At 34.8% G+C, this 13,589-nt stretch overlaps 1 protein-coding gene across 3 annotated transcripts in view; it reads left to right on the forward strand.

Moving 5' to 3' along the window:
* The first annotated feature begins 8,675 nt into the window (after window positions 1–8,675).
* Window positions 8,676–13,589, forward strand: part of LOC128207965 (protein Smaug homolog 1-like) — a 49,247-nt gene continuing 44,333 nt past the window's right edge. Inside the window, exon 1 of one of the 3 annotated variants that reach the window (XM_052911198.1) lies at window positions 8,676–8,763. The gene's annotated coding sequence lies outside the window, so the exon portion shown is untranslated. Of the gene's footprint in view, window positions 8,764–8,794; window positions 8,912–9,090; window positions 9,195–13,589 lie in introns of those variants that run through there. The other 2 variants (XM_052911196.1, XM_052911199.1) reach the window with 2 other exon arrangements.

Below are 13,589 nucleotides of genomic sequence, written 5' to 3' on the forward strand. Positions count from 1 at the left end.
TATATTTTTTAAAGACAGATGTTATTAAAATGTTTTATACAAGTGTAATAATATGTAAATATGTGTAAGTTGTGTGTGTAAACTTGAAAATGTATTTACATAATATTTTTTAAACAATACATTTTTAGCTATATATACAATGGACTTAATATATGCAAATACTATTCCTGAAATGGTGTTGATAATTAACGATTAATATATTATTGTTTATATTATTGTTTACTTTTTTTAAATGAATTAAATGTTAAGTTTAGTAAAGAATATAATGTGCATTTCCTGTGTTTGTAGATGATTATTTTGTTTAAACCATTTACAGTTTCATATCAGCATTAAAATGTTTACTATGTGTATACTAGAATAAAGTGAGAATCATACTCAGAGCTGAACTATAATTTAAGAGACACAAATCAAAATTGTAATTACATTTAAACATTAACGTATAAATGAATTATTAAAATGATATCACTTTTTAACCGTGATTCATTAACAACATATATGACTTCATTAGCGAAAATTGGTATTGAAAGTGTTTTATTTTAACATTTGCTCACGAGTGAAATAAAATACAATCTTACACTCAAACCAACAAGTAATCTATTTCTTTTATGCTGATTTTCTTGATGTAATATGGTACTTCAATTTCTTTTTCTAAATACAACTATTTGGCAATAACCTTTTTCTACCCTTGGATAGCACCTCACGCGAAGTATAGATCGCCGATGACATAGGCTGCCATTCCTACATGCAGTGTGTATACCACTTGATAAATAACGTCATATAAGCTACGTCGGAAGGAAACATTTTGCTTAAAATGAAGACTTAAAACTAAGATAACTTTTGGTTTACTACATCAATTTAATTGAAACAAAGAGCAGTCTATGCCGCTTCAAGAGCCCCGCATCCGTTTTATTTCCGGACTTTCATAAGGTGATTTGTTTCATCAAACGCTTCGACAAACCTGTTTCCAAAATAATGGTTTGACAGTGCTCCCTCAGACGTCCGTTTTGGAAAAAGGTTTGTCGAAGTGTTTTAAAAAACTAAACTCAATCAAACTCTGGTAAAAGAATAAGGGCGGGACTCCGTAAGCGGCATACACTGCGCTATGTTCCATTTAAAATGTTAAAGAAATAATCAATGTGTGTATACCATGTGTTAAATGACGTCATATATGCTACGTCGGAAGCCAACATTTTGCTTAAAATAAAGACTTAAATCAAAGATAACTTTCTTTTACTACACCATTGTAAATGAAACATGTGGCAGTCTATGCCGTTTAAAGAGCCCCACCTTTGTTCTTTTACGAAAGTATGATAAGGTGATTAGTTTCATCAAACACTTCGGCAAACCTGTTTCCAAAATATTTTTTTTGACAGTGCTCCGTCAGACGTCCGTATTGTGAAAAGGTTTGTCGAAGTGTTTGAAGAAAATAAACTCTCAAACTCTGGTAAAATACCGATGCTGGAGCTATGTAAGCGGCGTAGAAAGCGCTTTGTTTCATTTAAATGGTGAAGCTATTGGAAAGTTATCTTTGTTTAAAGTCTTCATTTGAAGCAAAATGTTGCCTTCCGACGTGGCATATATGACGCAATTTATCACGTGGTACACACACACACACACACACTGATAGAGGAGTTATCTTTGTTTTAAGTCTTCATTCGAAGCAATATGTTGCCTTCCTACGTAGCATTTATGACGCAATATATTACGGGCTTGTGGTAAAATAATTCTTCAAAAGTGCAAGTTTATATGTTCCAAAAAATAACGAAAACACTTTTATCTTAAGCAGGGCATGAATACATAACCAAATTACTACGCCGCAATTTTATGAATAAAATTTGAAAGGTCAAATGTGTTAGCAAAACAATTGCGGATATTCATGGATTTTAAACATTTTTTAGTTTAAGACTGCATGTGTTTTATAATAAATGAATATTCAGTCATCTTATTGTCAGAGACCAGTCTGTTTCGCTTGAAAACAGGTTTGTTTTCCAGGTAAAGACTGAATGCCACGCTAGTTCGTTGACACATTTTGAGGCGTGGGTGGGGTAAAAAATATCGGATTATCTGTTAATTGTTGTGTGAATTTTCCGGGAAGATCATTTTACGTATATCAACGGCAAACAGTTCAAAATACATTTGAACGATGATATAAAATTCTATTTATGTTCGAACAGTTGTTTTCGTCTGTAATTTGTTTGATTTGAAAGCAAATATTTGAACATTTAGCTTCAAGATCAAGAAAATGTTTGAAAAACGGGATAACCGGTAATAAACTGTAAGTTGTTTATTTCCAAATATATATTTATTTAAACATTTCTTAAATTTAAAAAAAAATTGCCAACATTAATTGGTTCAAAGTGAAGTGTTCTGTTTTGATCAAGGGAAGTAACTACAAATAAATTTATAAGTAGTTCTGAAATTTGATATTTTCACTCCTTATTTTGCAGTGAAAATATCAAATTGATATTTTCACTGTTGTTATTTCACTTTAAAACCCCATATTTCATCGAAGGCATGAAAGAAATCACCCAATTCAGAACATTGTACATACATGAAGAGTACATGGACTAAATGAATGACAATTACATGGACAGCGCAAGTGACAAAGCAAAACCGTTAAACGGACTGCTGCGGTTGAGTCGACCTGTAAACATACTTATGCATTAATAAATTACTCTAAAATGGGGATTTTTTTTCGATTACTTGTGTATTCGTACGTACCCTAGTCAACTTTCCCGTAAAATTATATATCAATTCAAAGAAACCATTATTATTGTTTTCATTTGACGTTTGATAGTTATTTTAAATGATCAGCACGTAAGTATTTATTATAAAAATAGCCTCTGAAAATTAATTATGATCTTGTTCTAACGTTACAATATACCAAATGTCCACTGGTGACAATCTTGGACGCCATCTTGAATTCCAAGAGATACCAATAGATGACAGGTTGTCATCAATCATTTTGATTTTCTACGGTCGTGCCCAAATGAAATTGCAAAACATTTAGTATAGACGCTTAAGCAAGGACCAGTGTGATCATAAATTGAATATATTGTAATGCCCCTGTCATTATGCAGGTTACTCACCAGGATATTATCTTTCCATCCTTCTGTGGAACTAATATACAATACTGAGATATATTTAAAGACTATGATATGTTTTATAAATTTGCACTTACCTTAGGTCATGCCTGTTTAAATTCCATACAATCATTTGTATTCCTGTTGCTATGTACATACAAGGGGGTTCTCCACCCACCTTACATATACGTGTTGAATATATTTGAACTGACAAGTATAACTGTTTAATAATCTTCGTAAGATAAACATTATTTATAAATTGTTGTCATATAATAATCATTTATATTTTGAGCCAATTCGTTACTGCTCGATTTTATGTCCTGAAGTTGTTGAAAACAAACTGTCATGGCTGCCGGACCGCCGTGTGGGCACTGTGAGTACCGCCCTACCGGTCCTTCTGTTCTGTCAGAGCGGTCCTTCTGTCCTTCGGTGATTGGTCAGCATTTCACCGGTCCTCCGTTGATTGGTTGGATGTTTGACCGGTCCGACCGTCATAGGTCAGTTTTGATCACGTGGGCATCTCTGGTTCTCTATATACACAGCGTTCCTTTTGGGATCAGCAGCTTGAATTCTGAGTTCAGATAGCTCGTTTTGGGTAAGGTTAAACCCGTATGTTTGAGCTTGATTTTTGACGTCAGATAGCTCGTTTGGGTTTTAGAACAACCGTAAATCTGATAGGTCTGGTAGTTTGACCTTACGTTAATTCGATAAAGTCTAGTAGTTTGATCTTACATAAATAACAAGTTGTTTTAATAAAAGATAATAAATTGTTACCAAATATAGAAAACGTGAGAGCCCATGCAACTTAAACTATTATCTGATGACTATAAATGTGTTTGATGTCCATGATTCGAAGATACAAGAATACACTATAAACCGTTAAACGTTCAAATCTGTGTTCGTTGTGTTTCAACATCTCCCCTGACTTTTAAGGAAGTTTTGCCTCGACTGCGTAGGTCGTTACAATACGAAATAAAAGCTAGTGTCATAGTTTATATTACTCTTTCCGTTCGCTGCCGACGTAATAAAATGACTTTAACATGACGTCATTGTATAATTGTTCACCTGACGTCATTTTAACGTTGTATCTATGAAACAACTTCATAACTTTGCTGACTTGCAAGCTATAAACACTAACAATGGAGAGGAAAGAAAATCAAGGCTGTTTTGCCTGGCTGAGGCGGCTTAAGACTGCCGCATTTGATAAAGTAAGTCATCCTTATCAATTCTGCTGAAATATGTGGAAAAAAAATAGGCAATGGTGTCTCTTACGAATAAGGTAATCGTTTTCTAGTGTTGCCATTATTGTCTGAAATTTTATTCCAATTTTTAATCACGACGGCACCTTATTGAATAGGTATAAAGTTAGGTACATACACATAACAATCGGTAGACAAGAAAGTATTGCTGTACATGATAGTGTTCAGTATTTTTGAATGAATGAATGAAAGATGAATGGCCGTATCTTGTCTTATGGTCGTATAGACGATATGGTCGTGTAGACATTATAAATGTCTGTTGCAACAAGCAGATTGTTGTTGATTGTTTTTCATAATGATTTCATGTTTGCGCGTGCGTGTGTACGTACGTTTTCAAATTGGTAATATAACGGTCAAATCAATTCACATGTCTGAATGATGTTTGAAAGTACATTTTATAATTACAATGTACTCTAGAAATATTATGTTTACGTTTTTAGTGTGCAAGACTTCGCGACCGCTTGCGTAAGAAGCCGTTGAAGAACAATAGGGTTGAACCGTTGAAACGAGACAAAGATGGGGATGAGAAAGAATTTCTGAGAAATGGTTCGTGGTTTGGTGGAACTAGACTAACCCTATAGTTGAACTCAAATCCATAAAAATAAAAATAGGCGGGACCCCTAACATGTGGTAATAAAGATATTTTAATGTATGTTTATGGAGAATTGTCGCGGTCAAGCACGGCTGTGAGTCTGTTGGACCTCTGAACAATGTTATTGTGAAAAGATTTGCTTCTGGATGTGTCCCTGTAGTTTACATTGTATCTATATATAAACTTAAACAATGGCAAAAAATGAGTTACCAATTAGAAAAGGTAATTAAATTAAGGCTTTCAACATGTTTTTGAGCCTAGAAATAATAAGTATAGTATATTGTGGTGGACTACTATTGTAAGTGTAGCCCTTTTCCGAGTAAGGTATCTCTACGAATAAGGAATCTCTATGTATCGGTATTACATGTTTCAGTGCAAGAGTTTGCCGTGCGGATCATACAAGAGTCTATTCATGACATTGAGTCGGAATCTCGCAAACTTGACACAGTCTCCGTGACATCCAGCATCATCAGCGGTACGTGAGACACAATCTGTAGCAATCGTAACTTCTCGGCCATCTCCGGCAAGTTCCGGAAATTTGTCTTTGATTAATTGTCTAATGTGTTCCTATTTAGCGAGGAGTTGACAAAATGGATTGGTGCGGTTTCACGTTTTTTTTTCGGGATGAAATTACATTGGCGATCACGACTTACTTATATTACATGTCAAGTTCTTACTACACATACAATAAAGGTATCATTTTTTTAGAAACTACATAAGCGATATCATTGCTTTTGGTATATTTCAGATCTTGCTGAGGCTGCTGTGACAGCTTCCCTGACGAACATTGTGTCAGGAGTGTTTGCTTAAATGGCACTGAGCGGGTAGGAGACATATTACACACATAAGCTTTTTTTATCAGTAGATGAAAACGGCAGGAACAAACACAGCGGCCATTATTACGAAAAGTCTCAAGTTCAAGTCTAGACTCAGACTCAAAAAAAAGTTTATTAAATCACAAATCAATCATCTTTATTTAATTAGATTTACAAAAATGAATGTCAATTATGTACAATTTCAAAAAGGGTTAAATTCATCAAAACTCAAGTACAAAAAGTGTAGAAAGAAAGTTATAATGAAATGAAGATTGGCAGTTTTGCCACATGAGTCTGAACTACTTGGGACTGTTCGCAATCATGGCCCCATGACCCATATTCACTATCGCCTTATGTGCGAGTGGGGGGTTTAGGCTCAGAAAAACAAACCTTTAATATATTGTTTTTAAAATGCTTTTACAGGAGCAAAGAATGTATACATTCCTGTATGTGTAACAAATTAACTGTTCGAAAATCAGGAATTAACTGTTGTCAAAATAATTTGTATTATGGATACTTTGAAACATATAATAAATCAGTTTTATGAGCATGAGTCTTAAACTGGGACTCACGATTAAACATTAAGGAAGGTCCTATTTTAACCCTTTGCATGCTGGGTAAATTGTCGTCTGCTCAAAATTTTCGTCTGGTTTATTCTAAATTTCTTTCAATTTACTTAAAACTTTGGGGATATATTGACTGAGTGGCAAACAGCTTGGAACCTGACCAGGTCTGGTTCCAAGCTGTTTGCAAAGCCTTTTAAATCGCCATCAGCAGCTTAAGGGTTAAGGCACATGCCTGACAGACACTAAACGATACACATATAGTGATGTTTCATAAGAGTCATATTTCAAATTGAATTCTTAATAAGATTTGTGTTCTAGTGATCCAATCTATTAAAAAATATAATACGATGCAACGATAAACGTAAAAATGAAAACAAAAAATACATTGTTTACTTTCAATTGTAACTTCTTTCAGGTTTAGAAAAACCTGCACCCTATTGGAGAGGCATCCCAACAATGATCATGTTGTTTGAATGTTGCTATATTGTACAAATTGTTTGAATAAAATTGTATGTTATAAAATAAGAAATGTTCCTCAAGATTGACCATGTGGTGTTCCTGTTTATCAGTCACTGGCATCGGATTTTCAAACTCAATCATTTTTTTTTTAAATCCAAAAAAAAATCTTCCGATATATAATTCAAAAATAATTATATACAGTACAAAATGCATATTTTGAAGAAAAAACAACACAATTTTTTATTTGTAATTTTTAGTTTGGAATTATAAGATTTTTGTTTGATTTAAAAGAAAAGATTGAGTTTGAAAATCCGGTGCCAGTGGTCAGTCCTTATTGCGACATGAAATTGGATTTTAAGTGAATTGACAAATAATCCTAGAAACAAGATTATTATTTTTTGCTTTGTCCTTGGATCAGTGTTTAGGGTAAGTTCACGTACTGTTAAACTGAAACGGCCATACGAAACTCCTCGGTCATTTTCCATCCAAAACAACGTCGGACGTATGCCGGAATATCGGTAGAACAAGTTCGCATTAATTTAAATAATAGTATGAATCAATTGTACTGTTTAAACGTGCATCTTGTATTAATAAGATTAAATTTATTGCTTGTGTCATATTGCATAAGTAATAAAGATTCCCAAAAGTAAAGTCATTAAGTTTAACTGCTAAATTGAAATAACTACGCTTTTTACTTGCAGCGTAGTTAAAGTGTTTAGATTTCTGACATTGTAAACCATTCATATACTAGTATACCCCAGGTTGGTTTCGACGGAAAATGGCCGAGGTGTTCTGAACGGTAAATAACTTGAGCTGTACAAAACTATTTAACTGGCATACCAGAAGCCGTTTGCATTCGGCGGGTCGGCCACATCGTAGGATGTTTTTATTTATGTACCAGCTAATCGTCTCATCAGTGATGTCCGAATACACGACCAGCTCCCGATCCACGTCCATCCGTGCGCCGTCAATGCCCAGAGTACCTGGAAACAGTCGTTTAAGCTTTAGACTGGCTTTTGGGGGGAGGGGGGCTTAATTTCATGAATATTGCAGCTGCTACTTTAACCTGGGGAACCGGTAATAGTATGCACAACTTTCAAATTGGGCAAACATGGCAAGTAGATATATCGTTTCTCAACGGGAGTGAACACTGACCTAACAAAAATATCGTCTCTTTAAAAGTGTTCTCCCTTGAAACAGCACTACCCACTAGGCCTTCATGTAAGATAGAGGGCAGCTCAATGCCTACTTGGACACCATAAGCCAACTAGGACTTCATGCGAACATGCACCAAGAGTTGAGGTGAAAATGTGGTATTTGAAGTGGAAATCATGTTATATCATGACGTCAATCGGTAATAATTCTATAGAGGATAATTGTTTGTTTCAGTGCTTACAAGATGACATTAATATATTTCACCAAGTGAGCACCAAAATTTATGTTTCACAAGTGGCGTCAAATTTTAATTTGTATATGCCTAAAATTTGAATTTTTAAAAAGGTTTATTAGAAAAACGCACCAATTTGTATGCGCACGTAACGTAACTTCGGAAATGACGTCGTTGAAATTTTGTCATAGCCCTGTGTGACCTGACTTGATTTTGTTGTTCGAACGGACTAAAATGTAAAAAAAAATGAAAATTGTCAAGTTGATATTTTTACTGGTTTTTGTTTCCCTGTTAAATCTCCATAAATTATCGGAAAGTATACTGATAAGATATATGTAAGTGCTCTATTCATTTATGGCCTGATCTGTTAATAAATTGAGAGGTATAATTTACTCATAAATTCAATTTTCATTCAGGGTAGACATCTTTCTTGGAAAACAACTTTTTAAATGCAGACTAGATAAGGCGGGAAAACTTGTTGATGACGTCATCGCCCAGAAACGAACTCTAACGGAAACGCTGAATATTTTAAAAAGCTTACTTATTTTGATTAAAATGCTGATGAAACTGTGTGAATTGAATAAATATATAGTCGTCCTTGCGTAAGTATAACATATTTGCGATACAGGATGCCCTGTGTTCACTTCCTAATCGTTTTTTCATGCAAAACATGAAATTCGTGACATTTGTTACTAAAAATAGATTAGTCATGTCAAAATGAAAACAAATCTAGACAACCGTTGATGAGAGGTAAGATTTCTCCAGAAAAATCGTTATGTTGATGGATATTGCTTTGCATTATATTTCAAATGTAATAAAATAAATGATGTGATAAAAAGTACAATGGCTGTAATATTGAAAGCGTGATAAAATCCACTAAAAATGTTAAAAACGATGAAACATCGGAGGAAAATAATTATTGAACCGGTGTTAAGGCGATTTTCACCCATGCTAGATTACCCGCTGATGTCACGTTGGGATGTTATGAATTTTGAAATTTAAACATCAAAACAGTTGTTTGAAATACATACTGGTATGAAATTATGTGATGAATTACATTTCTGTTTATTGTAACATTTTATTTTTTCAGAAATATTTAATTTCTGCTTGAATTTCATGTTTCATGACCAGTTTGCAATTCTTCAACTTTCTTGTTTGGTTTTATCAGTGTTTGCAACTATCATTCTGTTTTTCCAGGCGATTTCAATGACTGGATTATAGTTCTGTCTTTTCAAAAGTATGTTAAGCACCATTCAATTGTAACCACGGCCCCCAGTTCCTGAGGTAAAGGGGGGTAAATGGGCAGTGTTTTCATCTCACGCAGTGCCGAGTGAATGCGGTTGTTTTGTTTTTGCACCGCAAATAGCGGGGAATGGGCCTTACCTAGGATGTCCTCGTGGTGTGGGGGCATTTGGCGGAGATTTTATCTGCAGTTTCTTCCCTCTATGTCTGTTTCTTCCCTCTAAGTCTTGAAAGCACTCGCCCTGTTAGCGGGAGGTCCCAGTTCAAGCCCCAATCTGGCTGCACCTGTCTCTCACCCAGCAACAAAGGGCACCCAACAAGCTGTATGTGTAATCATTATCCTACCCATGGTTTCATCGGGATCATGTATCTGTTCTTTATCATGTCAGTTCTGGGACAATTATTCCAACTTGGAAGGGTGTATGTCATGGTATTGTTACTTATTCAGGTTTTGAAAGGTGCCCAGTATTACTTCAGTGGTTCGAGCCCTCGCCCTGTTAGCGGTACATGTTAGGTACTGGGTTTGAACCCCGGTCTTGCTGCACATTTTTCTCACCCTCAGTGGTCAAAATTTACACAAGCCCGCAAGCCCTGCACTGGTAAAATGTCTTTCTGGTTTGCTCAATTTCTGAATTTTATATAGAAGGGCTTGTTCAAAAATTTGATGCCAAGCAATAGTATAAGAATTCGGGCTTGTTAATCCAAAAGTCTAATTTCGATGACTGCACCCTGTGACAGAAACCAAAAATAAATGATAACTTTCTAGTGCATGTGTCAGCTTCTAAATACCCCACGTTATAAACTAGCTTAATGACTAAATGGAAATTTGATGGTTGTAATCTTTGAATGGATTTTTGGTTATCTAAGCAGACATCGCAAAAACCGTCGGTCCGACGGTCTTGACCGGTAAATTTTGACTTGGTCCGACTAAATTTGTGATGGGGTCGGTTGTCTGACCGACAGTTTTCTTGGCCAGGTGTAAAAAAAATAATGAAGATTTAATCTTCATCAATTATCAAACACTGCTTAAAAGTAAAAATTATTTATTTTGTTTAACAGAAAATCATGTTTTTATCAATGAAATTGTCAAATAACCAATTGTTTACAAATCCGATGTCGTTTTCCGGTAGTGTAGATGTCGGAATGTGTGCTGCACTAAGGCAAACACCATGCAGCATTTGCCTCCCTTTGCAATACATTATTAAATAATGTTTACTACCGTATATATCGCGCGATGCGTGATGTTTTGAAGCGCTAAAATGATCCACTTTTGTCATAAACATTGGAATGTTTTAAATGATAGTTCCAAATGTTCCAAACAATAATCTTATCATTTGAAACATGTTACTCGATTACGAAAACAGTACCGGTACAGTCTGAAGAATACAAATTGCCAACAAATCGACCAATCAGAATTTTCATTACGCTTGAGTGCGAGTGTCTGTCAAAAAATGGCTTCCTTAAATAAAGCTGGTTTAATAATATTTTGTCAAATTAAGCTCAGTGAACTGTTAATTGTGTTCAAGTTTAACTAGTTAAAATAACTTAATACGTTTTATGTCTTTTAAATTTAAAATAGGCAACAAAGGCTTTGAAAAAGTAAGTTTTCAAACAAAAATTGTCGGACCGGCAAATTTTCTTTCGGACTGACAAAATATCAGAGGTTGTCAGTCCGAATGACCGAGACTTTTTCTGAACTTTCGCAATGTCTGTCTAAGTGATAACATGTTAATCTGTAAAGAAATCTCATTGGTGAAGGAATAAGTTGGAATTCTAAATAATATTTATTGTTTATTATTGGTCTTCTTTTAAACTACATCGCTTAAAATAACAAAAATAAATAATAAGTGTTTGGCACAAAAGTCTCTATACTAGAGAGGGCACATGCCAAATCATTAAACAACTCATTCATAAAAACAAATTATGACACAATGGTAATTTGGCTCACAATTTTGGTGGATGCTCAGTCATTGAAATAAGACCTTCGATGAACAAGCCCGAATACTTACAATTAATGTTTTAATATCAAATTTATGAACAAGCCCTGCTAAATACAATCAAGATTTTCGACAAGCCCAGAAAACATTTTGCCAGTGCAGGGCTTGCGGGCTTGTGTTAATTTCGACCACTGGATGCTTTCCAAACAATTATATCTGAATCCATCTGTCTTACACTTCTCCCATAGTCCTGAGTATAACTCTGAGTTAGCAGAGATATGTGTATTTATTTTTTTACAAGGATAAACTAACAGATGTGAAAATGATTGACTGATATTTATAAAGAAATTAACTGCAAATGTAATTATTGAATTTCAACAGTAGCAAGGTATTAGCAAAGCATAGTCACTCTGAGTTTTGCTTTGAGGTATATAAAACAACACGATCAGCGTTAATCCTGGTAATAACAACAACCCCCCCCCCCCCCCCCCCCCCCGAAAAACAGGCAACTCTGAGAAACTTGGGGGATTTTAGCGAGGAAAGCGGGTTACGTACTCCACTCAAGTCCACGATAAATTTCAAAACCCTCAGGAACAGAGGAAAGTGGTTACAGTTCCGTGGGGAAAGTACTACACCCAAACTAAAAGAATGAACATTATGATATATAAATTTAGAGTAATAATAAACATGATAGAAATTCCTCATATAAATCTTACTGAGGTGACTCATTCTAGTTTTAGATGGTCAAGAAAATGTCTAGATATTACTGTAACAAGGATGAAACATCATGTAAGAGCTTTATTGCTAATTTTACAGATGTTGAAAAATGCAAGATAAAATGCTGTATTTGCCAAAAAGGTCGAAAGGGTTAGTTATATCATTGAAAATTGAATGAATTTCAAGTTTTGTTTTAAATTCTAGTATCTGCCAGTCAGTATTGGGTCAATGAAAGAAGGTAAAATAAATTGATGTAAAACTGTGAAATACCGTAGTCCCTTTAAACATGAATGTTAAAATACAGTACGCTATTTCAAAATCTTTCAGACTTTCTTATGAGTTTACTTGCCTATATAATAAACAGATTAATCACCAATATATTGATCTGATTTAAGACTAAGTACATCAATAGTTCTTAGTTGTCATGTACGTCTGTAACAGTTTATTTACCAATTTGATAAATAAGTTAAAGGATTATTCAGTCAATGGCCAGACCCACAAGCCCTTAGTCCAGGTTAAATTTCTCTGTTTGAACCTGTGTTTTTTTTAAATGTTTTTTAAGTAACATTTAAAGCTTCAGTGGATTTTATTGAAATTTGTTGCATTTGTTATCTGAATTATACTATCCAAGTTCAGTGGACTTAATTCAGCATGATTGTTTAATTCAGCAGTGGCCATTAGTGTGGACTTACTTAACAAATGTATCAGTGTTATCTTGTAAACCTTTACAATGATGATCTATAATATGTTTCAGCTTGCAGTTCTGTTTGTCTGAGGAAAAATCTAGGGGCTTTTTACACTTCTTCTTTGCCTAAGCCGATACACAACTTCTTCCCTAAGGCCCAGACCCTGGTCCCCCCCCCCCCTACCCCCCCCCCCCCCCCAAAAAAAAAGGGTTGGTCATGACCAGCAGATGAACCTTTATAATTTTGAAACTTCAGTGTGTCAAAAGTCAAGGTGAACTTAAGCTGAACATTTGTTTCCAGTCAATAATTGAAGAACACTTAAAAATTGGCCTAGGGACCTCAAACTTGGCGGGCAGGTTGGTCAAGACCAGCAAGAGAACCCTATTGATTTTGAGGTTGGAGAGTCAATGGTCAAGGTCATGGCGTTGAAAATCAGATTTTAGATAAATTTATGATCAGTTATCAAATTTGGAAAAAAATATAATTTTGGGGGGAAAATGGACATTTTTTCATAAGGGGAAACAGCCTTTTGAAGGCAGTAAATTGCACCAAAAAATCACTGTAGAACATTTATCTGTCAACTCTGAATGCTGATGTGATGGCTGAAGAACCCATGTGTTCAAAAGTTTACAGCATGGTGTTGTTCCCAAAATTTAGTTTTGACATGTCCACTGTTGGCTGTGTTTTGAGTGAGTGTATCTGGTTAATGTTTAACTATATACTCCAGGTATATCAGTGGTGAATGCAATCATAAATTGTATCAAGTTTCCCTGAATAATGAGTGTCCTTAATATCACCATCTGGTATTTTGGCACATAAATAATTGATAAAAACAGAAATGCTAGC

Source organism: Mya arenaria, chromosome 11 (genome assembly GCF_026914265.1).
Source record: "Mya arenaria isolate MELC-2E11 chromosome 11, ASM2691426v1".
NCBI lineage: Eukaryota > Metazoa > Mollusca > Bivalvia > Myida > Myidae > Mya > Mya arenaria.